General features: G+C 38.5%; 1 long non-coding RNA gene across 1 annotated transcript in view; it reads left to right on the top strand.

Annotated features, from left to right (window-relative positions):
* Positions 1-27,171, top strand: part of LOC125754111 (uncharacterized) — a 78,630-nt gene that overhangs the window by 25,108 nt on the left and 26,351 nt on the right. The window lies entirely within an intron of this gene.

The following is a 27,171-nucleotide window of genomic DNA, read 5'->3' as shown; positions in this document are numbered from 1 at the left end:
CATGTAATGTCACATATTCGAGGTCCTAGGGATTAGAACACGGACATCTTTGGGAGGCTATTATTCTGTTTTACCATATGATCCCTTGGAATCTTCTTGTCTTTTTTTATTGGGTGATAATAAACTTTGATTTCTTGATTTTTTTTTCCCTTTAGATATTTCTCTAGATGAGTTGATCTCTTGTCTGTGGCCCCCTTACCCCATCCTTCATCCTTCTGTATCTCATACACTCCCATACCTATCAACTGAGCTAACTCCCAGTCCTGACATTTTCTGGTCTATTTTCCCCATCATCTACTATTAACCACAGTCTTACATTCTAGGCACATCTTATGCTTTGGGTTTGGGCAAGTGGCCCTATTAACTTGTTCCTAATGCTGAGAATAGCATAGTACAATGTTGAGAGTTAATCGCAGTAAGTGATTCCAAAGAGGTTTCCTATGGTTTTTAGCTATGAGAAATGATAGATACTGCCCTTCTGCATGATGTTATACAATAATAGCTACTGTTCTTAAAATTTCAATGCTAGCTCATTCATTGCTTTATTTTCAGTTAGCTTTACCACAGTAGGAACCATGTTAGAGATGGATTATGAAGAAGGATTTATAGAGCCAGAGAGAATGTGAAACAGGGCATATTATCATTTTTTTTTAAGATTTTATTTATTTATTCATGAGAATACACGGAGGAGAGAGAGAGAGGCAGAGACACAGGCAGAGGGAGAAGCAGGCTCCATGCAGGGAGCCCGATGTGGGACTCAATCCCCAGTCTCCAGGATCACACACTGGGCTGTAGGCTGCGCTAAACCGCTGAGTCACCGGGGCTGCCCCCATATTATCATTTTAGATTTGTAAAGTGTGCAAAGTATCTTAGAATCAAGGAGATTATCTCTATTTGTACTTAGAGGACAGGTTAGTAGAGAAAAAAATTTAAAGAGAAAATGCCACCCAAATAAACTATTATTATTATTATTTACAGATTTTACTAATTTGAGAGACAGAGATAGCGAGTGGGGAGAGGGTCAGAGGAATGAGCAGACTCCCTGCTGAGCACGGAGCCTGATGTGGGAATCAACTCCAGGACCGTGAGATCATGACCTGAGCTGAAGTCAGACACTTAACTGACTGAGCCACCCAGGCATCCTCAAATAGACTATTAACAATGTGAAAACAGTGAAGAAGCTTGTAGCTTACATTTACAAACAACAAATTATGTGAAAATTTCACAACAAATCATAAAAACCTATTGAGTTCATGGCTGAAGAGGTTTTCAGTGGTATGAAAATATTTTGTTATACAATTTAGGTATTTTATTTAATTTTATTAGGAATATAAATTTACTATAAATGGGAAAAATGGCCTAACAGGACACTGATGATACCCACTTTCTGAAATGGCAACCTGACTAGCTTGGTTATAGTCTATTTTAATTACAGTTAACACTCATTTTTGTTTATTTTTTTTCAGCAGGCAAAGCACTATTCATTCTTATAAATTAAGTCTTAAATCTTAAATTTGCTGTGGACAAGCATTAAACATACTTAGAAATATTTAAATTTTCTTTCTACAAGAAACTAGTTAGGGTTCTCTAAAATGTACAATAATATTTCATTGAAAAGTGATAAATGAGGAAAAATAATAATATGTACTTTCATGGTTTTTGAAAAATTTCCTTTAAAAAAAACATATCAGCATATCAACAGGAGTGAAGTACATACTGTAACAAGTACTAGATGAAAAAAGTAATTTTGGTTTTTTTTTTTGATGACTTTCAGGCTGAATTATCTGTCTTTGCGACTAAAGCCAGGTTTCATAACCAGGAGAGGTGGAAGGATAGAAAATCTTTAATGGGCTTTCAGTTCATTTTGCCAATAAACAGAAGTTCAGAAAAGAGTTAAGTTAAACTTGAAAATGGAATGTTTCAACATGACCTCTCAGAAACCTACCCTCTTGCCCTTGTCTCTCCAGCAAATGAATTCTGTTTGGTGGTGGTGGTGTTGGGTGTTTGATAGTATGGAAGTTTGAAATCCTGAGGGTACTGCAGAGTAGTTGGAGCAATCTGTGTTATTAATTTTGTTTTTTCTCCTAAAGATCAAAATTGAGCTATAGATTTATGAGCGGCTCTTAGGCACTTTGTTTTTGCTTGCCTGGCTCAGTTGAGTAGATGGAATTTCGACATGGTAATACAATACATTTTATTTTATTTTTAAAAAAGATTTTATTCATTTATTCATGAGAGACACAGAGAGAGGCAGAGACACAGGCAGAGGCAGAAGCAGACTCCATGCGGGGAGCCTGTTGCGGGATTCGATCCCGGACCCCGGGGATCACACCCTGAGCTGAAGGCATACTATCAACCCCTGAGCCACCCAGGTGCTCCAGTACAATACATTTTAAAAGTATCTGAGTAAATAAGGCACTTTAGTAAATCTTAGTGCTCCTGAAGATCCAAATCAACTATTGTAAAGTAATCTGCTTGTAACATTGGCAATAAATTCAATTAATGAATATTTATTATTATTTATTTAATATTCTTGGACACATCTAATGTGCCTTTTTATATGTATAATATATATTAATATATATTAATATATATATATATATATTAGGAAGAGAAAGACTACTTGAAACACCACTTGAAACATGCTCAAATTTTCAGAGCTCTGGGTTGAACATGCTTCAAGTGGTCATTGATGTTATCAGAGTTATCAGAAATCTGGGAGCAGAGAACAACTAAGACATGATATGAAATATATATATAAAAAGAATAGAAAATATAGTCCTTTATTTTTTCAGATATTGACAGAGTCTACTTGAAGAGCTGGTATTTAAAAAAAAAACTGGAGCAGTATGGAGAGGGGATTTTTTTTTTTTTTTAAATCCATGTGCATGTGTTATGTTGCAGTAATGAGAAGCATCTAAATCACATTTCCTGTAATGTCCTGAGATCGAATGTTATATATTTGACTTTAAAAAAAGCACATGTTGAGAAAAAGAAACCAACACGTATTCTATGCTAAGGAATGAGAGGGTTGGGACTTTGAGACATGCTTCAGAGAACAATGTGGGTGGGGAGTTTTTAAAATGAATTATCCACTTGCAACGTATTCAGAAAATTTTGATCAAGACAGTCCTTTAATTTTAGTAACACATGGGATTTCACACTTTCTCTGAGCAATTCAAGTTTCCTTCTCAGAATCTTTTGACTGCTTAGCTTGAATTGTATCATGTTACAAACTGTAAATTTTACGAGCTCAATTGTAAAATGATTCTCAAAAATAAAATTGAAAAACCATTTTAACAATAAGACTTTTTGGTTTGATATTTGAAAATTCAGATTCAGTGTCCTATTCAATGAAAGAGAAAAGACTTCCCATGTCGATAAGATAGATAGAAGGGCACACATGCTTAAAGCCATTATGCAGGAGAAGATGGAAAGTCAGAGATTGAATTTTAAAATTAATTAATATAAATGCCTCCTATTTATGTAATTAAAAATTCAGGTACAGAAAATTGTGTTAGGCATTTGGAGAACAGCATAGGACACAAAAGTAATTGGTGAAAAATGAATTTGTATCAATACAAAAATAAAAATCATAGGATTTAATGAATCTTATTCTGGGAAACTTATCATTACTTGTCAATGTGAAGAATTCAAAGCATAGGACTATATATTGGTTCTCTTCTAATTAACACTTTAAAATATGTTTAGTATAAACCAGAGTTCTGTTAGATAAAAACCTAGGTTAGTGTAAAACATCATTTTTTTGAGATAATTGCACCTTTTGGATAATTATTTTTCTGCAAACCTCTTTCTTCCTAAAATTCCACTGAAGGAAAAAGCGTTCTGGAAGTTGTAGGCAATTATATTCTTAATTTAAATGTTTACTTTAGAAAAGATGATTTGAAGTTTACTCATAAATGAGTTTTGAAAGTGTTAGTTATCTTACAACAATTGAGCATGAGTCAACATGGATTTTTGACAAATAAATCCCGTCAAATGAATCAACTTTTTAAAAACTGAAATAATCATGGTCATAGATACACCTCCTCCACTCTTAAAAAAACAACAAACAAAACCTGTCTAGACAGTTTGCTTTTAGGATTCCTGGAATATAGTAATTACACCTACCATTTGCTGGGCAACTACTTTATGCCAGATACTTTTTCCAGGAACTTTTCATACTTTTTCATTAAATTCTCAAAAAGTTATGGGGCAATTATCTTCATATTACAGTTAAAGAAAATGAGGTCTCAGTGGTTAAGTGACTCGTCCCAGATCATACTGTGAACGGCTGAGGCAGAATTAGAATATAAGTGTCTTTTCCTGAAGACCCTGTTTTTTGCCGCAACCTTCAGCTGCCTTCCCCAGGCCAAAGATAGCTCTGGCTCTTAGGGATGACCAACGGTCCCAGGATTCCCAGGAAAGAGGGATTCCAAGAATATGGGTCTTTTAATGCTAAGCTTGAGAAAGTCTTGGGCAAACCCTCTCTATCAGTAGCATGCGCTTAAGGTAGAAAGTGCATTGTCAGCAAGGCCATGCTGTTCTATCAGAAGCTTCTTATCCCTATTAAATTATCTGCACCAATGAGGCTATTTCTCTAACCAGTAAGATAAAATTCAGAGAACTGCCTTCTGGAACAGCTGGAAAACTGTGCTGGCCAGCTCTTGACACATTAGGAAGAATTAAGGCTGCTCTTTATGAATCCATCCTAACTTTTAGCATAAGTGTAGAACTCTTAGACACAATTTTGAAACATTATACCACACTCCAGGACTCTACAAAGTTAAAGAAACTATTAATTAAGGATAGATTTTTTTTTGCCTCTAATGAAAGCAGAATTAGGGTGTTCTCTGAATAAAATTCCTTCCTTGTTAATATAGCAGGCCACTTAAAGTCCTTTACTTTTCAATCTAATCCTTTTCCTTGGGACTATTCTCACATTTTTCATCTGATACATATGTATATTTCTTTAGTAGGATCATAAGTTTCTTGATGATGGAATGCATACCTTTAAGTCAGCATAATAGGTAAGATCACAGGCTGGGGGGTGGGGGGACAGACTGCTAATTTCTAGCTCATGTACCTAACTTCCTTGTTTCTAGTTCCTTTATCTTTTAAATAGGGACAATATTAGGTCTTACCATACAGGGTTATTGTGGTGATTAAGTGAGTTATTTATGTTAAGCACTTACAATAATACCTGGCACAAAGGAATTGCTACGTAGGTATCAGCTGTATTAAGCATGTTTACTGTTACTGGTGTTAGATGATGCTATGTTGTTCTTTGCATTGGGTGCACTCACTGTCACAGCTGATTAGTTGGCTACAGTTGGGGAGTATTTGTCATGTAACATGTGTGCTGAAAGTTTCACAGCTACTTTCTCTGAGAAATAGGAGTTTGTTATTGTTTGGTTTTGGTGTCCTAATCAATCTATGTTGTAAGGAAGAGTTTAATGATTCTTATCATAATTCACAGGGGTCACCATCTTAAATTTGAGGCTAGAATGTTCTCTGTGTATCAGCTGAAAACTCTCTCTCTGGTTATTCTTGTTGCTCACTTCTTTTTTTCTGTGTAAATTACAAATGATTTATAAATATTGAGAGCAATTTTGTTAAGGAGAAAATGCTCCCTGATTATTTAAAATATACCTAAGGTATATCATTTATACATATTACGGTACAATTTGAGCTAGTTGACCAGGGTCTTTAAGATAGCAAAAGATTGCCAAGTAATGAGGCTTGCCAGTGGCCTGAAGAAATTTACCTACTATTACATGAAAGTGCTTCCATTAAAATGTAAATTTTAAGTGAGATAAATTACACCTTTGTAATTTTGCTGTCCAGAGACTGACACACATTTTAGGTTATATGCCTTTTAAATACCATACAACTCCACTGGCATCTGCTATATCCACTGCAGATATTGTGTCAATGATTCAGAACATTTATTGACATAGTGAGTCATTCTACTCTTGGTTAATCAAGAGAAGTTAGCAATTGCTTTAAGGAGGCATGGCATGGTAGTATGTCCAGAAAACAGCTGGATTTTGGCAACAGTTAAAGTGTGCAGGTGTAAAAACAATAAACAAAGGGACAGATTTGAAGGAATCAAATCTCACTGCGTGACTTCTCTTCTTTTGGTTTATAATGCCACGTATGTAACATAGCAATATTAATTAATAAGTACCAAGAATTATGCTGAGCAGATTAATAATCATCATTGCTTGAATTTAAAGGTTGTGATCAATTTTGTGAAATGACTGAAAATGTGAAATAGTGACAGAAATTATTAAAGGTACTTCTCTCGTGAAGTATTTATTTAATATATATAATGTTTATTTAATATGTTCCGTTACATAGAGCAATAGTTCTGGAAAACACCAAGGCAATTCTATCTGAAGGTGTTATATTGGGAAAAACCAACGTAACTTTGTTGAAATTAGAGCTTTGCCTTTTCTAGGAAACTTCTGATCCTCTAAACTCATTTCCAAATATCTCCTTGGTCATTATATTAGAAGCAATGCAGTGATCTTTGAAAATATAGAAAGTCTTTCTGGAGTGTTGACCTCAGAAAATTTTGGGCCAGTATTGCTGAACTATCCACCTTGGCATCTAACTTTGGGATGCCCTTAAGGAGGAATACTTAAGTACGGCTAAGATGTTTAGGAAGAACACCACAAGCCAAGAGCTGAATTCACTGACAAAGGTCCAGCTTCCTTGCTTGTCTTATAATCCTTTGTCCTAAATACTGCTTTTTGTGCCAGTGTATTTCTTTATTTCTTTGTGATAGGAAGCAACTGCCCAGAGAGCTGATTATAAAGGTCACTAAAGGGCCAGAGAAATAAGCTGGAAGCTTGGTGCCAGTTAACTTAGCTTTCTACAAACCACACTCTAGATAATTATTAATAAATAATAATTAGCATATAAAAATAATAAATATACGCTTGTCTCTCTGGGAACTGGGGAAGGCTTCTCCTTTTCAATTAAGCCTATCTGGAGCATAGATGTGATGCTTGGGGATGAGGTAGCTATTTTGTGCCCATAATGATATTAGAAATCTTGGGAGAAAAAAATGATATACATGATTTCTTTGTTTGGACACATTATTCATGTATGTGTTTCCAGACTTTTGCTGTCCTCTGTCTGCCAAGAGGATTCTGGTTTCTGTGGGTCAATTATGTCCCTCTCTGTAGCCTTTGTGGGGAGCTGTGTTGACAGAAGGATTCTTTTTTGTCTCTTATGATGCAGAGACAAAACACAGGATGAGACAGAAAGGAGAAGAGTCAGGATAAGAGTCTTGCAGGTAGGTAAGGAAGAAAAGTTTATTTTTTTCTACCTTTTAGGGACTATGTATAAGAGATATGACAGCAGCTATGGTGTATGAGGAAAACGATTATGGGGTTCATGAGCCCACATGGCAGATACTGAGGGTTTAGAAATTTGATGCTATCTAACCCCTGCATCCTTTGCCTTTCTCTAACATAGAGCCTGGAAAGCAATGCGCTCAATGTCTTGAGCGCCCTTATAGGTAGGCGGGTCATTAAACATCATTTTTGGCTAGCAATATATGGGATATATGAGGAGGCAAAAATGAAATTTCTGAATAAAGCCTTGCTAGGAGAAAGCTCTTGATCCATTTCCTGTTGTGCCTCTACAACATGGACTATCTTGCAAACATGATGATGTTGCCAAGGATGTCACTTGCCAAGGATGGCAAGATAGGAGAAAGAAGGAGAAACATGGTGGGTCTCCTGCACTGAAATGGGATTGCCTACCTCTGGACATTGTGAAGTGAAAAAAAAAGAAAAAAGAAAAACCTTATGTATCAGATAGGGGCGTGGCAGACATAAAAGGTAGACTCAAAGACCTTGAAAATATCTTAATGAAGAGGCTCTACAGAGATGTGAGAAAGATTAAAGGAAATGTGTTAGGGCTCTTCAGGGAAATAAAACCAATAGGCTCCTTCCTTCCTTCCTTCCTTCCTTCCTTCCTTCCTTCCTTGTTTCCTTCCTTCTTTCTTCCTCTCCTTCTTTCCTTCCTCCCTTCAACCATCCACCTCCCCTTCCTCTTTCGTTCCCCCCTCTTCCCTTTTTCCTTTCTTCCTTTTGTTTTTTCTTTCTCGGAAGCGGTTTGTGTGATTATGGAGGCTGGTAAGTCTAAAATCTGCAGAGCTGATGTCTCAGTCTCAGTCCAAAGGCCAGCAGGTTGCTATACAGCCAAGAGGAGCTGATGGCTTAGCTTGAATGCCATCAGGCAGGAGGATTTTTTAAAAAAAATTTATTTATTCATTCATGAGAGACATGGAGAGAGAAAGAGGCAGAGACACAGGCAGAGGGAGAAGCAGGCTCCATGCAGGGAGCCTGACATGGGACTTGATCCCGGGGGCTCCAGGACCATGCCCTGGGCCAAAGGTGGCGATAAACCACTGAGCCACCCTGGCTGCCCCAGGCAGGAAGATTCTATTTTACTTGAGGAAGAGTCAATCTTTCTATTCTATCCAGGTCCTCAACTGATTGGATCAAGCCGACCCTCATTAGAGACAACAATCCACTTTATTTGGTCTACCAATTTAGCCATTAATCTTATTCAAAAACACCTCCTCCACAGACACACTCAGAATAATGTCTGACAAAATATCTGGGCACCCCATGGCCCATGCAAGTTGACACATAAAACTGACCATCACAGGAACTAACAAGAGATGGTACAATACCCAGAGACTAGAAATAGTGGGGACTCTGATAGATTAAGGGAGGGAACGCTACTGAGTGGAGCCAGAACTTGAGTCAGAGAAGAGGCGCTACCTCATATGACCTGTGACTACAAAGGAGAGCAACTCTGCCAGAACTATAGCTGTGCAAGTAGGGGGGTGGGGGTGGAGATTATGGGAGATAAGTACGTCATCCTTTCTCTTCCTACCTAAGCCAGGGAGCAGTACAGCTTGGATGATGCTGTCCATGCAGGTCAGCCTCCTGGGACACTGAGTAGCTCAGAGATTGGTGCAAGGGAGATTAAGATTCACCAGAACACTTTAATTTAAGCCATTCTGTAAATAGTGACTTCATTATTTGTAGAAATAACTTCATTGAGTTAGTTAAAAAAAAAAAAAAGCCAATATAGGATAATTCAGCCATTCAAATGTAATCTTTGCTGATAAGGTGACAAGTGAGCTTTTTGGTTGCTGTCCTTGAGTGAAATACTATTCAGATTGGATCATATAGATGGTGCTTTATATGTCTTTGCCAACTAAGGCATACTTTAGTTGGGTTTGCCAGGAACAAACTGGATTAACACTGGTTTACTTTATTTACCTATTAAAGGGTTTGCATATATTTCTTAGGTTTTCCTCATTGGATTAATATAAATAACAAACAAGTCTAAAATTTGCATATGATTTTTGAGAATCATAAAATCAGTGCCAGATTCTTGCTAGAGGAATAGTGAATAAATATTTAAATGCTTTTGATTTAAAGGGGAACCAAAATATTAGTCTCCTTTGTTCTGATGTTGGATCAAAGGTTCTAGGTAATTCCTGCTTTACAGACTGAGGTGTTTCTAATAGTGCAAGAAACAGTTTGGGCTTGTGTTTGGGTGACATATGAGCCGGCTCTCCTGGAGTTGACTGAGGCAGGGATTCTGTTCAGTTGTGGGAAAAGCATCTGGGGCTGTATCTGGCTCTCTCAGGACTTCAGCTGCTTCCACGGGCCTTGGAGCTGGGCTGAGGAAGGAGAAGGTGAGAGACCATACTGGGATTGGGAATGCTGGCCTTTCTGCTCTGGAGAAGGCAGATTGTTTTCAGTAAACCTCCAAGTGGTTTATCTGAAGGGTGGGCAAATATTTACGTCAAATCAGCCATTAACTCCTAATTCCTGCTTGAAAGCAGACAGGGCTAAGTGCTTATCTGATTCTGCTCTGACTAAAGCTGAATATCTTTAAACATGTGGGTGTGGCAGTTCAGGAGGCAAACAAGCCAAGGATCTGAATTGCACAGAGAAAATAACAAGTCTTCTGACCCAAACTTGGCAATATTGTACACTGTTGTTAAATAGCCCTGACTCATAGCAGCCATGGTCCTTTCCAAGTGGTCAGAAGGATGGGGTGAAGGAACAGTAATCCCACCTAAATTGGATTGGTATGTCTCCTGGAGTGCTTTAAACCTGTCTCAAATATACCAATGAGTATTCCTTTGAGACATCATGGCTCAGCAGCACATAGGGACCTCTATATCCTGGAGAGACTCTTTTTTTTTTTTTTTTTTTAAGATTTATTCATGAGAGACAGAGAGAGAGAAGGCAGAAACATAGGCAGAGAGAGAAACAGGGTCCATGCAGGGAGTCTGATGTGGGACATGATGTGGGACATGATGATCCCGGGTCTTCAGGATCACAACCGGAGCCCTTCGAAGGCAGACGCCCAATCACTGAGCCACCCAAGCATCCCAGAATCTAGTTTTTTTTTTAACAGACCATACTATTGGCATGGTGTACATGCTGAGAACTGGGTGTCCTGTTAAGGATAGTACACCACTTGGGGGATTCTCAGTGTCTACATCCTTTACAGTGAAATGGTTGGTGGGTGGTGGTCTTTGGAGGAAACTATTGATATAACCATGGAATTTTGACTATTTATAGTCACTATGAATTGTATAGATCATTGGAGATTTTTTTTTAAAATTGTATTTTCTTTTTCATCTTGGTGCATTTTTCCAATTTTAGTATATGTGCTGCCGAAGCGAGCACATCTTGGTGCATTTTTAATTTTTGAGTTGTTATTATGAAAATCCAGTACTCTCTGCATGGGTATGAAAGGAATGATTTTTGTGCTAATTATTCAGAGCCTTTGGTTGGTATTACATATATAGTTCATATAAGGCATTTATTTATGTATTCATTCATTTACTTGGTTTATTTTATTTATTATTATTTTTTGTTTTGTTTAAAGATTTTTATTTATTTATTCATGAAAGACACAGAGAAAGAGAGGGAGGCAGAGACACAGGCAGAGGGAGAAGTAGGCTCCATGCAGGGAGCCCGATGTGGGACTCGATCCCTGCTCTCCAGGATCATGCCCTGAGCCGAAGGCGGCGCTAAACTGCTGGGCCACCCAGGTGTCCCCACTGTTTTGTTTTTAAGTAAACTCTACCCTCAATGTGGAGCTTGAGCTCATAACCTCCAGATCAAGAGTGGGATGCCCCACTGACTGAGCCAGCCAGGTGTCCCAATGCAAGATGTTTATTGCTCATTGCTCCATCTCAACATTGAGCTGACACCTAGAAATAACTGAAAAGCAAATTAATTTTTTCAGTTCAAGCTCTTGAGGACACAGAGAGAGAATACATTCATGATGTCCAGTTAAGTGTCTGAAAAATCTTCTTTTCCCATATTTTAGTTATCTGTTGCTGTATAGCAAAGCACCCCCAAATTTAATGTCTTGACATCAGTAACTGGGTTGATGAGATCAGCTGGATGGTAGTTGTCTTCTCATGCTGTTGGCAGGTACCACAGTCATTTGGAAACTCATCTGGCTGGAACACTCAAGATGGCTTATTTGCAGGGCTGGCAGTAGGTGCTGGCTGTCAGCCGAGAGCTCAACTGAGATGTTCAGTCAGAATGTCTTGGTTCTCTTCACTTTGGCCAGTCTCTGAGGTTGGGCTTCTCACAGCATGGCAGCCAGGTTCTAAGAGGGACCGTTCCAAGGTTTTGTAAGAGGCCTCCGCAGATCTCTCTGGGCTCAACCTTGGAAGTTATGCAGTATCACTTCTGTCGCATTCTATTGGCCAAAACAAGTCACAGAGTCAAAGGAATTGAAGAAGACTCTCCCTGTTGGTAGGTGTAGTGGCAGCATTTGTGGCCACCTTTAATCTGCTTTAGCTTGTTTTCCTTAATATCTCACTCACACGGCGGCTGCTTCTGAATTTTTCTCCTCTCTCCCTCTCAACTCTGTCCAGACCTGCCTTGCTCCAACTCTCTCACATTGTTGCTCTCACTTCCTTCCTACTTCCTTTCCAACCCATACAATTCATCCCTCTAGCATACCTCTGCCCTTTCCAGTGCTGACCCAGCTAGACTTGCAGTTTATCCGGTATTTATTTCTTCCTTACTCATTTGCCTTGGTGTTCATGATAAATTGTTAAGTTTTTCAGGGCTAATGACATAACGCTTCTTAATGAAGAGTTTCATTCTCACTTTGGAAGAAAGCTCAGTGATGTCTGGGTAAGGAATTTCAGGGTCCCAGGTACCCAGAGCCTGGTCTATAAGGAAACATAGGTTCTGCATGAGCAAGTTTCGTTCCATGAGCTTCTTGACTTGGGAGGGACATGGTGGGAAGGGGCCAGAACGAGCCTTCTAAAGCTTAGGTCTCAGCACAGGGGCCTCATCCAGGTCAAGGGCAACAGTGCTTTCAGCCGTGGATATGCAAACATTCAACCTATTTTTTCCCCCCACAGGTACAACAGCCAGAGTCCCACCCTGCGCTTTCCTTCTTATTGTAGAAATCCATGAAGGACTAGACTGTTGGGGGTTGGGTTGGACTGTGAATGGTTGGAAAATCTGGAGGTGAGCAAGAGAATGAAGGGGGCTGAGGTTGCCTATGGACTTCTACTAGGAGGGAATTGGATGCTGAATCAGGGTGGAGGCACTGGACGGGGCCATGTGACCTCGGTAGCATATGATTCTTGTCTACTGAGGTCACCTTGGGTAGATGGCCTCACTGGGACTATTAGGGCTTAGATTTTTGAAATAGCCTAGTGATCATAGAATACCCATGTGTAAGCTATACATATGAAGTCCAAATATTGAAGGGTTTTTAAAAGGCATTTCAAGCAGTCCTTTCTGCCCAGTACAGAAGGTTCTGTACTGGATGTCCTAAACTACCTTTCAGGCTTGACCTGATTCAGTTTCTTTGGAACTGCTTTCTGTATGTACATAGACAATTATTTATATCTGTACTTTCTGACTCATTGCTTAGTGCAGGTTCACATCATCAGATAGACCTTTAAGTCAATCTACAGAAGGTTTTCTAGTGATTTTTTTGTGATTAGAGCTGTGTGTGTGTGTGTGTGTGTGTGTGTAAGGTTTAGGGGTTTGGACCTCTGGAATTAACCACCACTCAACCATTTCCTAAAGTTTAAGACTCCTTTCTGCCTACTGATAACACTATCAATGCCATTTTGGACTAAAGTACATATGCGGATTAGGTGAGTCTTTTTTTTTTTTTTTTTTTTTTTTAAGAGCGAGAGAGAGCAGGGAGAGGTAGAGGGAGAAGGAGAGTGAGAATCCAAAGCAGGCTCCACCCTCAGCATGGAGCGTGAGGCAGGGCACCATCTCATCACCCTGAGATCATGACCTGAGCCTAAATCAAGAATCAGACATTTGACTGAGCCACCCGGGTGGCCCCAAGTGATCCATTCTGAAGGCCGCAGCAGCGTATTACATGGGCAGCTGGCCTTCTGAACTGAACGTGAGTTATCACTTTTCATACATCTGTAATCCCTAAGCATTGTGTTGTTAATAAAAATCTGAGCTTCTGCAACTCAGGCCAGCCTTGTTTTTTAACTAAATTTTGACTCCGGAGCTACCACTCAGGTCTAGGAAGTGCATGTCGAATCATCAGATTTTTTTTTTTTATTATCTTCTTTTTTAAAAAAAGATTTATTTATTTATTCATGATAGATATAAAGAGAGGAAGAAAGAGGCAGAGACACAGGAGGAAGGAGAAGCAGGCTCCATGCCGGGAGCCCCACGCGGGACTCGATCCCGGGACTCCAGGATCGTGCCCTGGGCCAAAGGCAGGCGCCAAACCGCTGAGCCACCCAGGGATTCCCGCCCCCCCCCCTTTTCTTTCATTTGTGAAAATAGCCTGCGGGCTAGAAAAGGGATGGCAAGGTAGTCCTATGTATGTGTGTATGTGTACATGTGACTGTACATGTATGTGTCCATGCTTGGGTCCATGTGCCCTGCGGCTGCACCTAGAATCAATCGGGGAAATTCAGGATGGGCTTGAGGAAGGAGCTATCTCCCAGGCTTGCAGAACGTTAGGAAATACAGAGTTTGTCAACATGGGAGAGAACGAGTTGCACAGAGTAGCTCCCCTGGGACATTGAAACTCAATAGAAGAATCAGAACATGTTCCTTCTCTTAGTTTTCCACATTTCCCCCTTTATTTGGACACAACAGGGTGGAAAAGAGAAAATTATTTTTATTTTGCAATTTACAGCTCAAAAAAAGTCAGGGTGTAGTGGGTAGTCACGTATTTAAAATGACAAGATTTTTTCTGATTGAAAATATATCCCAGGCAGCAGGAAATGGGGTTGGAAATTTGTACCATTTGTCTCACTTCACTGGGATATGAGGCAGATTTCAGAAAGCTCTGGTAAAATCAGAAATATTATCTGAGAAAAAGTCACCCATTATTATCTCTTAGAAAGGGTTGCTTTTTGTTCAAGATCGAGTGGAAGGAGTCGGACAGCACAAGTACATTTTACAAAGATCCCAGGGAGAGGATCTGAAATGGGGAAGAACCAGGTCTGGGTGGAATATTTTTCAGGGAGGACTTTGCATTACCAGGAGCTGGCTTGTGTGGATTGAGTGCCTGGAAGGAACAGGTGGAAATACTTCAAAGAAAACAAAGAATAGATCCAAATTTTGACTTCATAATTTTTTCTGGAGTAAACCTTGAATGTTTATTTATTGCCTATCACGAGCCCTTATTAGCGCTTTCTGTATGCCAACTATTACAGGTTATTTACTGATATTAACTGCTTTAAGCCTTAAACAATGAGGTGGTTATGATGAGTGCCACCCTTATCATACGGGTGAGGAAGCAGAGGAAGGGTGGTTGTTGTCCAGGGGATCTAAATAGCCATGGCTTAAATCTAGGTGTTCTGTCTCTGAATTAGCCATCTTATCACTGTGCAAACTGCCCACGCATGTACAGTATAGTCATGCATGTCAGCATTCCTGGAGAAGCAGATTGCACTTACACCTCCACCTGAATTTTTCTTTTAGAAAATCTGGGGAGGATGATGTATCTTGATGGTTTTATTATTTTATTTTTTTTGAGATTTTATTTATTTATTTATGAGAGACACACACAGAGAGAGGCAGAGACACAGGCAGAGAGAGAAGGAGGCTCCATGCAGGGAGCCCGATGTGGGACTCGATCCTGGAACTCCAGGATCATGTCCTGGGCAGAAGGATCCCAGGGATCCCCTCTTGATGGTTTTAGAGTTGCTTCCAGTCTTATTATTGAGCTATGATCTTTACATGCTAGCATGGCATTCTTCCCTAGTTCATTCATTCCTTCTTCCTTCATTCTGCCCATTAAGTGATTCATTCATTTCTGTGTACAGCATGGCGAGCCGCTCCCTTTTTTTAGTCACTAGTATCTGAAGGTGGAAGGACTTGTGGACTATCTCACAGCGCTTCAGTTTAAAAGAGATGAGTATTTCTAGGAAAGATAAACTAGAAATTATAATTCATTACAGGTTTATTGAGCACTTACTACATGATAGGTATTATGTTGAGTACATTACCAGGAGTTGCTCATTTCATGCTTAGCCCAAACCTCTGAAGTAGCTACTGTTACTGTCTTCATTTTATGAACGAGAAAACAGGATTAAGAAAGTAAAAACAGTGCTCGCTTCGGCAGCACATATACTAAAAAAAGAAAATAAAAACAGGAGAAGAAAAGGCAGCAAAAACAAAACAAAATACCTAGAAGTAAGCTGAGCCGAGATTTAAACCAGCACTCAGACTGTCTGCAGTAGAATCCTGGATTTGGCTTTAGTAGTGTAGATGACATAAATTAACACATAAACATGAGATAAACATTAATTGAAACAGAAGCAAGCCCTTCACATAGAATATAAATTAGTTTTTTTTTCAGTTTAAACATTTTTATCTTCTTTTTTTTTAGTTTATTAAACTTTTTTTTTTAATTAGTCTTTAAATACGTAGACGGTACACATACCCTAAAGTGTAGAACTCATTGGGTTGTTTCACCAACTGACCACTCCTATGTAATTGGCACTCAGATCAAGAACAGAATATGACTAATACCCGGAGACTCCTTTTGTTCCTTTCTAGGCACACCCCTCAAGTCCCAGGGATAACCACTATCTTGATGTCCAACAAAATTGATTGCTTTCATCTGCTTTTGTTCTTCATATACATGGAAGCATATAGTTTTATGCTTTTCGGCCTTTTTCACTCAAATTACATTTGTGAGATTCACCCATGTAGTTAAGCTTGTTTATCTTAAAGACTAACGTCAAGAGTAAGAAAATATGACAAAGCATAAATTAAAAAATAATGGCGAGAACTCAGTAGAGCCATCAGCTGACCATCAGTTCTCTGGTTGAAACTATGTTGTGCGAATCTGTGCCTTCAAAAAAATCACAAGTGCTCCATTTCTCACAGATGAAAAGAAGACCAAAGCTGTTAGACCGTGGGAGGATTCTGCTAGAGTTTCTAAAAGGATGAGAGGTGTGATAGTGCCTTTGAGGTGAGGGCCATGATTACTCACAACAGATTCCACATGGTCATTCAGGAGATGTACTTCTTTTTCGGTGCCACATGTGAGTTAGGAGGAGAGTCTGTCAAGGCTTATCAACCCCCTCCCCACAGAACAAAGAGTTAAGTGGAGAACAGGATGAGTAATTTTAAACAAGAGCAGTTGGTAGGGAGTATGTGACTATGGTCCCAAATAATCACAGTTGGATATAGTCTGCATGTATGTCACATGGGAACAAACACCATAATAGGAAACAGGGCATGGTGTGCTTCTAAATGTGATTTAAAAGTCCAGGGTGGGAAACTAAGTGTGGGGTATTAATAGGTTCCTCTAGCTGAAGGTTACAACTTGGAAGAGAAAGAGGTAATGGATAGAAATTAGCTGGAATACAGATATTACCAGAATGTAAGATTCAAGTTTTAGAGTCATTAGCTGCTCGTAAGAGACAGAGTTGAAATGAAAAGTACTGGGGAAAATATGTAGGTCAGATTTGTTGACCCGATAAAAGTAGCTTTACATTTATTTTAAGGGGTGGGGGAAATAGCCACAACTGTTAAGCTAAAAAGTGTGCCTTCGACAAACTACACTCAAAAATAAGTGCCAGCAGAAATGGGGGTAGTTTTGCCCAAATAATAGCATGGAAGATGGACATGCCATCTTAAAGAAGGTGGACCAGGCAGAGACAGTGTCAAAGAAATTTAGGGTTAACAGACATCTTAGAGATTATCTGGCCTAACCCGCACATTTTATAGATAAGTAAAATGGAAACTTGAAGAGGCTGAATCAGGCTCTCAGGTCAGGCTGTCTGGGTTCAAATGGCAGCTATCAGACTTATTCACTGTGCCCAATTTTCATTTGTAAAACAGGATAATAATTATATCTATCTCAGAGTTGTTTTGAAGATTAAATGACATAAACTCTGTGGTCCTTAATGAGTGTCTGACATAGAGTAAGAGCTACTGGTTTTAAGTGACTCAAATTTTCATGGCTCATTAGGAGTTGAGTTGTAACTAGACCCCAAGTCTAGCAGGTGCTCAAACTTCCAATTTAGTGTCATCCAACCATATCACACTGCACATTGCCGGCATCTCAGAAGCCCTGTTTCCTTGTTCTGAATTCAGAACCAGTTTTGGGGTAGACACGATGGTCAGGCAGATGAGACCGACATAACTAATTCTCTTACTCCTTAAAAGTAGATTGGAGGTTATGACTTAGATATAGGACAACAATTGAATTCCTGCCCAATTTCCTTGCCTCTTCCCACTTGCCCTAATTTAAACTTTGGTAGAGTACACCTAAAGGAAAATATATCAGCAACTAAAACTGCTGTCTTGTTGGGAAGAAAAATACAGCAGAGGGGGAGAAAGGCAGAAAGATCTCAAATCCCCCTTGTATAGAAGTTTTGAAATATTAGTTCTGTTCAGTCAAGAAATATGGACCAATGACCGTCATCTACCAATTAGATAGTGTGGTCTACCTTCAGAGATCGATTATGTGCAGTCTCTGGGAGATGACCAAGGGTTGGTCAGAAAAAGAAGGGGAGAAAAGACATTCTGGGAGAAAGAAACAGTGTAAATAAGTCACTCCTGGAGCTCAAAACAATGAACTGAATGCAGACTCTCGGAGGAGGGGTACCAGCAAATCAGGAGTGATGCATCACCTTTCTCTTCCAACTTCTTCCAATACTAAAGGAGCAAGTCAAGATTTAAAAATTACTTGATGATAACTTGATGATATAGAAATGGAGGGAAAATAATTTATTGAATTCATTCAACAAATATGCAACAGTGTGTTTTCAAGTGCAAGCCACTTTGTATCACTGTTTTTAAAGGCATCCAGTGGCTTGCAATTCCATGAGAATAAAATCCAAATCCCTTACCATGGCTTTCAAGGCCATACCTGATCTGACCTCTGCCTACCTTTCTTTCTCTCTTACTTAGGCCTCTTTCTCTTCCTTGGACATGCCAAGCTTGCTCCTGCAATAAGGCCTATAGGCACAGCATCTAGATCTTCTTTCTTCTTCTTCTTCTTTTTTTTTTTTTTTTAAAGAAAAAATTCAGAATCTCTTTATCCCCAGCTTTTTTTTTTTTCTTAAAGATTTTATTTACTTATTCACGAGAGACACAGAGAGGCGTTCCCATCCCCAGCTTTATGGGGATATTGTTGACATATGGACGTTTGTAAGTTTAAGGTACATAATATGATAACCTGATACATGTACATGTGGCAAAATGATATGACCAAAAGGTTAGTTAACATATCCATCCTCTCACATAATTACCATTTGTGTGTGTGTGTCTGTGTGTGTGTGCATGTGTGTGGTGATAATGTTTAAAATTTTCTGTCTTGGGATGCCTGGGTGGCTCAGCAGTTGAACTCCTGACTTTGGCTCAGGGTGTGATCTTGGAGTCCCGGGATCCATTCCCACATCGGGCTCCCTGCATGGGAGCCCGCTTCTCCCTCTGCCTGTGTCTCTGCCTCTCTCTCTCTCTGTCTCTCATGAATAAATAAATAACTCTTTAAAAAGTTTCTCTCTTAACACCTTTCAAATATATATTGAAATTGTTATTGAATATATATTGAAATTGTATTGTTATAGTTACCATGCTATGCATTATATCCCCAGAACTTATTTATCTTATAGCTGGAAGTTTGTACTTTTTTCTTTCTTTCTTTCTTCTTTCTTTCTTTTTCTTTCTTCTTTTCTTTCTTTCTTTCTTTCTTTCTTTCTTTCTTTCTTTCTTTCTTTCTTTCTTTTCTTTTCTTTTCTTTTTTTTTTTTTAGAAAGTTTGTACCTTTTGACCATCTTCACCCATTTCTCCCATCCCTCAGGCCCTGGCAACTACCATTTTCCTCTGTTTCTTTGAGTTCACTTTTTTACTTCCTCATATAAGTGAGGTCATATAGTATTTATTTTTCCTTGGCCTAATTTACTTAGCATCATGCCCTCAAGGTCCATTCTATGTTGCTACAAACAGTAGAATTTCCTTCTTCTTCTTCTTCTTTTTTTTTTTAATGGCTGAATGATACTCCATTGTCTGTGTTTATGTGTGTGTATAGATACAGATATAGATCTCTTCGAGATAATGCGTTCATTTCCTTCAGATGCATACCCAAAAGTGGAATTGCTAGATTGTATGTTAGTTCTATTTTAAATTTTTTTATAAATTTATTTTTTATTGGTGTTCAATTTGCCAACATATAGAATAACACCCAGTGCTCATCCCATCAAGTGCCCACCTCAGTGCCCATCACCCAGTCACCCCCACCCCCTACCCACCTCCCTTTCTACCACCCTTAGTTTGTTTCCCAGAGTTAGGAGTCTTTCATGTTCTGTCTCCCTTTCTGATATTTACCACTACTTTTAATTTTTTAAGGAAACTCCAAACTGTTTTTCATAGTGGCTACACCAATTTACATTTCCACAAACAGTACACAAGGGTTCCCTTTGTCCACATTGTCACCAACACTTGCCTCTTGTCTTTCCTTTTTTTTTTTTTTTTTGCCTCTTGTCTTAATAATAGCCATCCTAACAGTGTACCATGCTATGTCATTGTGATTTTGATTTGTATTTCCCTAATCAAATGTTCTTAATGCTGTTTTTTCATGCCATGCAGACTGCAGTTCAAGTATCCCCACACAAAAAGGCTTTGTCTTACCACCCTATCTATATTACCCTTCCCATCACATTTTTATTGGACTGTACTATATATTTTATTGATAGCAGTTAACAACGGAAATTATTTATTTATTTGTTTACTTGCTCATTGTCAAGCTTCATCCCAACTAAAATAAAAATAAAAAGCCTTCAGAGAACAGGGATCTTGTTTGTGTCCCTCAGTGCTGAATTTTGGAGTCCAGAAGACTGTTGGCATATAGTAGGCTCTTGAAAAATGTTTTTAATGAATGACTGAATGAATAAATAAGTGGATGAATGGATATACTGGATAAGCACCAGGGACTTCGAGGTCAACAGCGTTTCCTTCAAGGGCTCACAGTCTATGCACTTAATTTTGGTGCAACATGCCAGGTATTAGTAGAAGCACGTGCAAATATTCTGGAAGAACAGAGATGGAGGACTGGAATGCTTTAGAAAAGAAGTGATTATTAAGTAGGGGATGACAGAGAATTGGCCAGAGAAAGAAGAGAAAGGACATTCTGGGCAGAGGGAACAGTGTGTGAAGAGCCAGTTCTTAAAAATCAAAACAAGGAAGGAAGAGCAACTCCAGGCACTTGAAAATGTCATTCTGGCCTTTTGTGAAACAAATTTCAAATACAACTAAAACAAAAAAGTGGTGCAATCCATAGCAGGGGTCCTAGCCCATAGATAGTGTGGTTGGAGAGGGATTAGAGGAGTTTTTCTAAACAATAAGTCCCTAACAAGAAAGAAGGGGGCATCTAAGAGGCTCTGGGATATATTTAGGTTTTGATAGAAGAATGAACAGAATATTGACAGACCGGGGCTCTTGGAGAAGTGGGATGAATTAAGAATTGTGTGAAGCCAGAAAGAACTGCAGCTTCAAAAAATTCTAAAGCTAAAAAGGACTTTCAGACCCTCAGTAAAAGAAAAAAAAAAAAAAAAGAATACAAACCAATAATGAAGAGGCAGTTTGCCTCACTCATGGAAGGTAACATAATAGCTGATAGAAGGCACATATTTTCAGACTGGAAGTGTTATATGCAGCAGGAAATAAAGATCAAGATAGAATAGTGCCATTTTATAGGAGTTTATGCTTCCAGACTGAAAATACATTTAAGTTAATGAAATAATTGAAAGTTTTAATAATGGAGAGATTTGCTTATTTCTCTGAAATAATGGAGAATGAGAGAAGGAAATATGAGAATGAATAATGGCAAGTACAGAAGAAAAAGATTATTGCCCTACCCAGGAATGACTTATATAGGACATTGCACTTAATTCTGGTTTCAGAGCACACAGAAATTGGTTTTACTCCCTCCAGAATACCCTTTTGGATTATAGTAAATGTGGCTTAATTTCAGACATTTCCTGGCTTGGCTTTACTGTAAAGAGTTGGGCTTAGATTGTTTTTAAGTATTTATATATATATTTTCCATCAAATTTCTTTAAATCTCAGATATTTCTCCAAAAGGCGCCCTTTGGCTGAACTGGAAAATGTAGAAAATCTCTCAGAACCACAATACTTTGATTTGGACATTGATCCCTTAATGAGTATTAAAGAGTGATTGTGAAACATTGAGATTTAAGAGACTTGTCCTCAACCATAGGGAAAACCATCATTCAGCTCCCAGAGACCAGCTCTTCCACTCCTAATTACTTGGCAGGAAATATATGTTCTGAATGTCTGTGGTACCTATGTACATTTATGACACATAACTGGATTTTTTTGATGTCTTTAAAAGGCAAAAGAGAGAAATGATTAAAGCATCCCTGGGGAAATGTGAAGAACTCTTTGAGTCACAAAATTACCCCCAAATAGAGCATGTTCAAAGGGACTTTTTGTCTGAATAGTGAATACAATTATTATTTTTCATGCAAACTACATATACTTTTGCAACTTAGAATTTAGCAATTCATCTAAACCACTGAACGTTAGGAAGTATTCCTGCCCAGTTTCTTAGAACTTTCACTGTTCCCTTTTCTTCTGAAGCCTGTTGTTATGAACATATATGTCAGAAATGATTTATGGGCTTCAGGATAAGTCTTGGTCCATGTTGTTATTCAAAATCTTCCTGTGCTGATTCAAAACGGAGTCAAAAACAAATTTATGAGTTGACATGGTTGAGCTGTAAAAAAAAACTGATGGTAAGGTTTTAGATTGCTTCAAATAAATTGCCTCACTGATCAAAAGGAAAAAAAAAATTGACCTCACTGAATTTCACACCTCCTTCTGTTCGAGTGATTTAATTTTACATCACTTGACCATACACATAAAGATGTTCATAATTAGCACTTACTAAATTTAAAATTACAAACAAGGAGAAAGTTTTTTTTTTGCCCTCAAGATAATAGGTAATCATGTAGTAATACTAATTATATTCTAGATGATTGATGTAATTTTTGTTTCAAAACAAAATTTTTCCAATCAGTAGCCTTTTAAGTTGTATTTTCTAAACACATAAGGTCCCAAACCATAATAACATGGACTCAAGATGTGCTGAAAACTAAATTTTTCTGTTAAGTCCAAGAACTATTAAAGAAGAATCTATACATATTGGAAGAATTCGTGAATATTCTTTAACTGTTTCCTGTCAACTTTACAGTGAGAAGGGAAGACTTTCTAGGGGCCTTTTGAGAGGCCCTGTAAAAAACTGAAGTAACCCTAGAAATACTATCAATAAATATGACCAAGCATATTGAAATGTTCCAAGAAGGGAAGATTATCTGAAGGAAAATATAAAATAAGAAGAAAGGGGGACTGGACTGAAGTCAGTATAAATTTAAGACTTATGATAGGAAAGACACTCATATACCTCTGTAATGGCTATCTGAGCCCAATCTCTCGATTGTGGTTGTTACTCGAAAGGAAAAGATTGTTTGCAATACAAAACAGGGCAAACTAATGCTCCATGTCCAACCTCCCTCTCTCCCTCCCTCCCTCCCCACCCTCTTTTTCTCTCTTCCTCTTTTCTTTCCTTCCTCTCCTTTGAACACTTATCATGTGCTCTCACCATGGTAAGTACTGGCAATCGATGTTTAGCAAGTGAGGCTCCCTGCTCTTCTGGAGTCTATCATATACAAGTCTATCATATACAAGTTGTGTCATAGAGGGGGAATTTTGTGCCTTGGTAGAGTCTCCAAGGGCACATGGTTGATTTCTTCTCTTTGCTGTTTCTTTAAATGTTTTCTTGCTATTGGAGCTTCTCTGTTAGAGTGACTATGCTCAAGACTTTCAAATATTAAAAAAAATCCATGCTAAATTTTTGACTCCCTTTTCTTTTTCTTTCCTTTATCTTTTTTTTTTTTTTTTTTTAAAGAGACGTGACACAGAGACTGGACACATGGCTCAGGTCTATAATTCCTACCTAAAGGACAAAGGCCATTCTGAACTGAAAGCAGCTGAGGGGTGGAGCTAAGGCTGGAATCTCTTGGTGCTGGAGGGAAGATAAGGAGGGGACCTACCCTGTCAAAGGAGGATAGAGATCTTATCTACATTCACTTAGTTCCCATCCTATACCCCACTCCACTATCATCAGGATCTGTGTTCTTCTAGCTCCTGTTAGCTACACCAGCTTGTCGGGAAAATAAACCCACACACTGAACATTTACTTAAAAATCTGCACACAGAGAGAAATGAGGAGGATGGTCTGCCAGCCAGGAGCCAAGGAGTATTATATTTTAGTTCTGCTTTTATATATGAATAAAACCCAAGATGCCCCTCACCTTTCTGGGCATTGTTTTTGGATCCAAAGATAAGGGAGGCCCTTGTACTCACAAAGAAATAAACTTATAGTTTCCAAAGAGACTCAAGTATATATTTTGAAAACATGGTGGAGAAGGTATAATGGAGGTCAAAAATACATATGAAGAGATTCAAATTTACTTTTTGAAAACAAGGGGAGTTGTAGTAAGCAATGCAAAATGTACCTGTGAAAAGGTGTTCAGGTTTATTTAAAAGTCAAACCAAAACAATTGAGCCACCATATTTGTTGCAGAGAACAAAGGGAATTATGACATTCAGGGGATAAGGCATGTAAGATATTGTCTGTAGGTTGAGATAACTTTCGAACACATGAAGTCAATGTCCGTTGATTATGATGGGGTGGGGGCTGATTTTCCTCATCAGAGGAGAGAAAGTGAGTGTGGATCATGAAGAAGGATATAGCAAGCTTTGAAATAGGATTGAAAAGAGTATCTATGGGAGCACAAAGAAGAAAGAAAGTTAACTCAGGACGTCGGAAAATACTTCATAGAAAAGATGTATGCACCTGCAATGTAGGAGAAGGAGCAAAATTTCTAAAGGTGGTGGTGGTGGTGGTGATGGTGGGGAAGACAATAATCTGGGATGATGCTAGCCACCCTGAGGCAGCCATTTTTTTAATTCAGAAAATCTGTATTGAGCCTCTACTGTGTTTAATGGGCTTCATTTACTGAGGGCATCATGTGATTGGAGCTTAGGAAGTGTAGAAGGAGTATAAAAGAAAAAGTTTGGAAAAGGTAGGTTGAAGCTTGGTGATATGTAATAGGATTTAGTTGAGGCAATTTATATAACTTTGGTCAATACTTGGTATCTTATTTAAAATAAAGGTTGTAAAAACAGAGGTTAAGAGTTGAGGGGTTGACTCTATAACATGCTAGCTTGCTTTCCTGCTGTCCTTTTTTTTTTTTTTTTAAGATTTTTATTTATTTATTCGTGATAGACACAGAGAGAGAGAGCGGCAGAGACACAGGCAGAGGGAAAAGCAGGCTCCACGCAGGAAGCCTGACGCGGAACTAGATCCTGGGTCTCTTGGATCGCATCCTGGGCCAAAGGCAGGTGCCAAACCATTGAGCCACCCAGGGATCCCCCGGCTGTCCTTTTTTAAAATTAAATAAAAAAACATTTTTTTATAGCTCCCATTGGCCATATATTCTAACTCCTAGAGGGAACTCATCCCCTCTAGGAGGAAATCCTCTGCTGTCTCTCACCCCTTCTCTAGGAGAAAGATGCGTGATACAGGATGTAAAACAAGGCCACGTAATTGGACTTGGGTGATGAGGAAGGAAGGAGCAGTAAAGGAATTACTGTTTTCCTTCAGCATAGGGTTTTCTTTTAATTTTGATCTCTTTCCATTTCTTTTCCCTACTTCCAATTTGGATCATTTTCCTTGTTGTTTTACATTGCCTCTTTCGGAGATTTTTCCTTTTCAGGTAAGATGTCTGGCTTTGGACCACCTTCCACTTCAGAAGAATCCTGGGCTTTTACGGAGTTAAGAGTTCAGAGCAAAGGGAGGGGAGCAGGATGCCTTGGGTCACAGGGTTACAAATTAGGTGGCTGTTTAGGTGGTGCTAAGCAACATTTGGAGGTCAAAGTCCTAGCCAGTAATAGAGTACCTGTGCCTTTCATGTTTTCTGTCATACAGAGAAATCTCTGAAGATTACTCTATCAGCGGAGCAGGTGGTTTAAACAAGATAGAATTTAGACACTTGACTATCTTTTGATAAAAAAACTGGACGAATTTCTCCTCTTAATCTATTGGTTTAGGAACTTTAGGGCAATTGAACATACACAGAGTAAGGTGGGTGAAATAGTATCCTAACCATAAGGCTTGCTGAGCTTTTAAATTATCCATATCAGTATAAGGAATATTTCAAATATCTCATATTCCCCTATATCTTCTTAGACAATAGCCACCCCCTCTTTAGCAACATCCATTATTTTGATTTCTCTTATTATCTAGTAGTTCTATTATTGAACTTCATATACTTGGAATCATAGATTCTGTACACTTTTATGTCTGGCTGCTTTCACTCAACATAAGGGCTTTGAGATGTATCCATGCCTTGAGTGTGTATTTGTTCTTCTTATTCCAATGTAGTATTGCATTGTGTTAGTATACTTGAATTCACTTATCCACTTTCCTTATTTGGGACATTTGGATTGTTTCCAGTATCTGGTTCTTTTGTATTGACCTGCCTTGAAGATTCTAATTACAGTTGGTTTAGGAGTAGGATTGTGGATAGAAATATGCCTATATTAAAAAAAAAAGAAAAAGAAAAAGAAAAAGAAAAAGAAATATGCCTAAATTCGGTAGGTTCTACCAAATAGCTTTCCGAAGTGATTGTGCCAATTTACACTCCACCAGAGCAAGGTTTGAGAGTTCCACTTGCTTCATGTCCTTGCCAACACTTTACATTACAGCCTTTTAAATTTTAGATACTCTATGGGCATATAGGTTTATCTTATAGGGCTCAATTTTATATTCTCCTGATGAGTAATGATAGCGAGCATCTTTTCTATTTTTATTACTCATTTCAGTTCCTCTTTTGTGGAGTACCTTTACGAGTCATTTGCCCATTTAAAAAATTGAGTTGTCTGTCATCTTATTATAGATTTGTGGGGGTTACTTCTACATTCTGGATACTAGTCTACTGTTGGATAGATTTATAATAAATACATTTTTCCAGTCCATGTCTTGCCTTTTCAGTCTCTAGTGGTCTCCCCATAAACAGATGGTCTTAATTTTAATGAGGTCATATGCATTCCACCCTCCCCCCACGGATGCTGTAACAAATTACTACGAACTTAGTGGCTTAATACAACAAGTTTCTTACCATATAGTTCTGTACATCAGAAGTCTGATGCAGCTCTCCCTGGGCTGAAATGAAGGCATTAGCAGGACAGTATTACTTTCTGTGGGCTCTGGGAGATAATTCATTTCTTTGCTTTTTCCAACTGTGGAATATCGTTTCTGCATTCCTTGGCTTGTGTTTCCTTCCTCTATTTTCAAAGTCAGCAACCTTAATCCCATATCAACCTTAATTCCCTTTCACAATGTAATCTCACATATCCACAGGTTCTGGGGATTAGGACCTGGATATCATTTGTGGGCCATTATTCTGCCTCCCACATCATATTTATCAATATTTTCTTTTTATGTTGAGTGTTTTTTGTATTCTTTTTAGAAATCTCTGCCTGTCCCAGGGTTATGAAGAAGTTCTCCTATGTTATCATCCAAAAACTTGATTTATTTTAG

Source organism: Canis lupus, chromosome 31, assembly GCF_003254725.2.
Source record: "Canis lupus dingo isolate Sandy chromosome 31, ASM325472v2, whole genome shotgun sequence".
Classification (NCBI taxonomy): Eukaryota; Metazoa; Chordata; class Mammalia; order Carnivora; family Canidae; genus Canis; species Canis lupus.
Note: the sequence above shows the minus strand (reverse complement) of the source record. Positions and strands in the feature narration are given on the sequence as shown.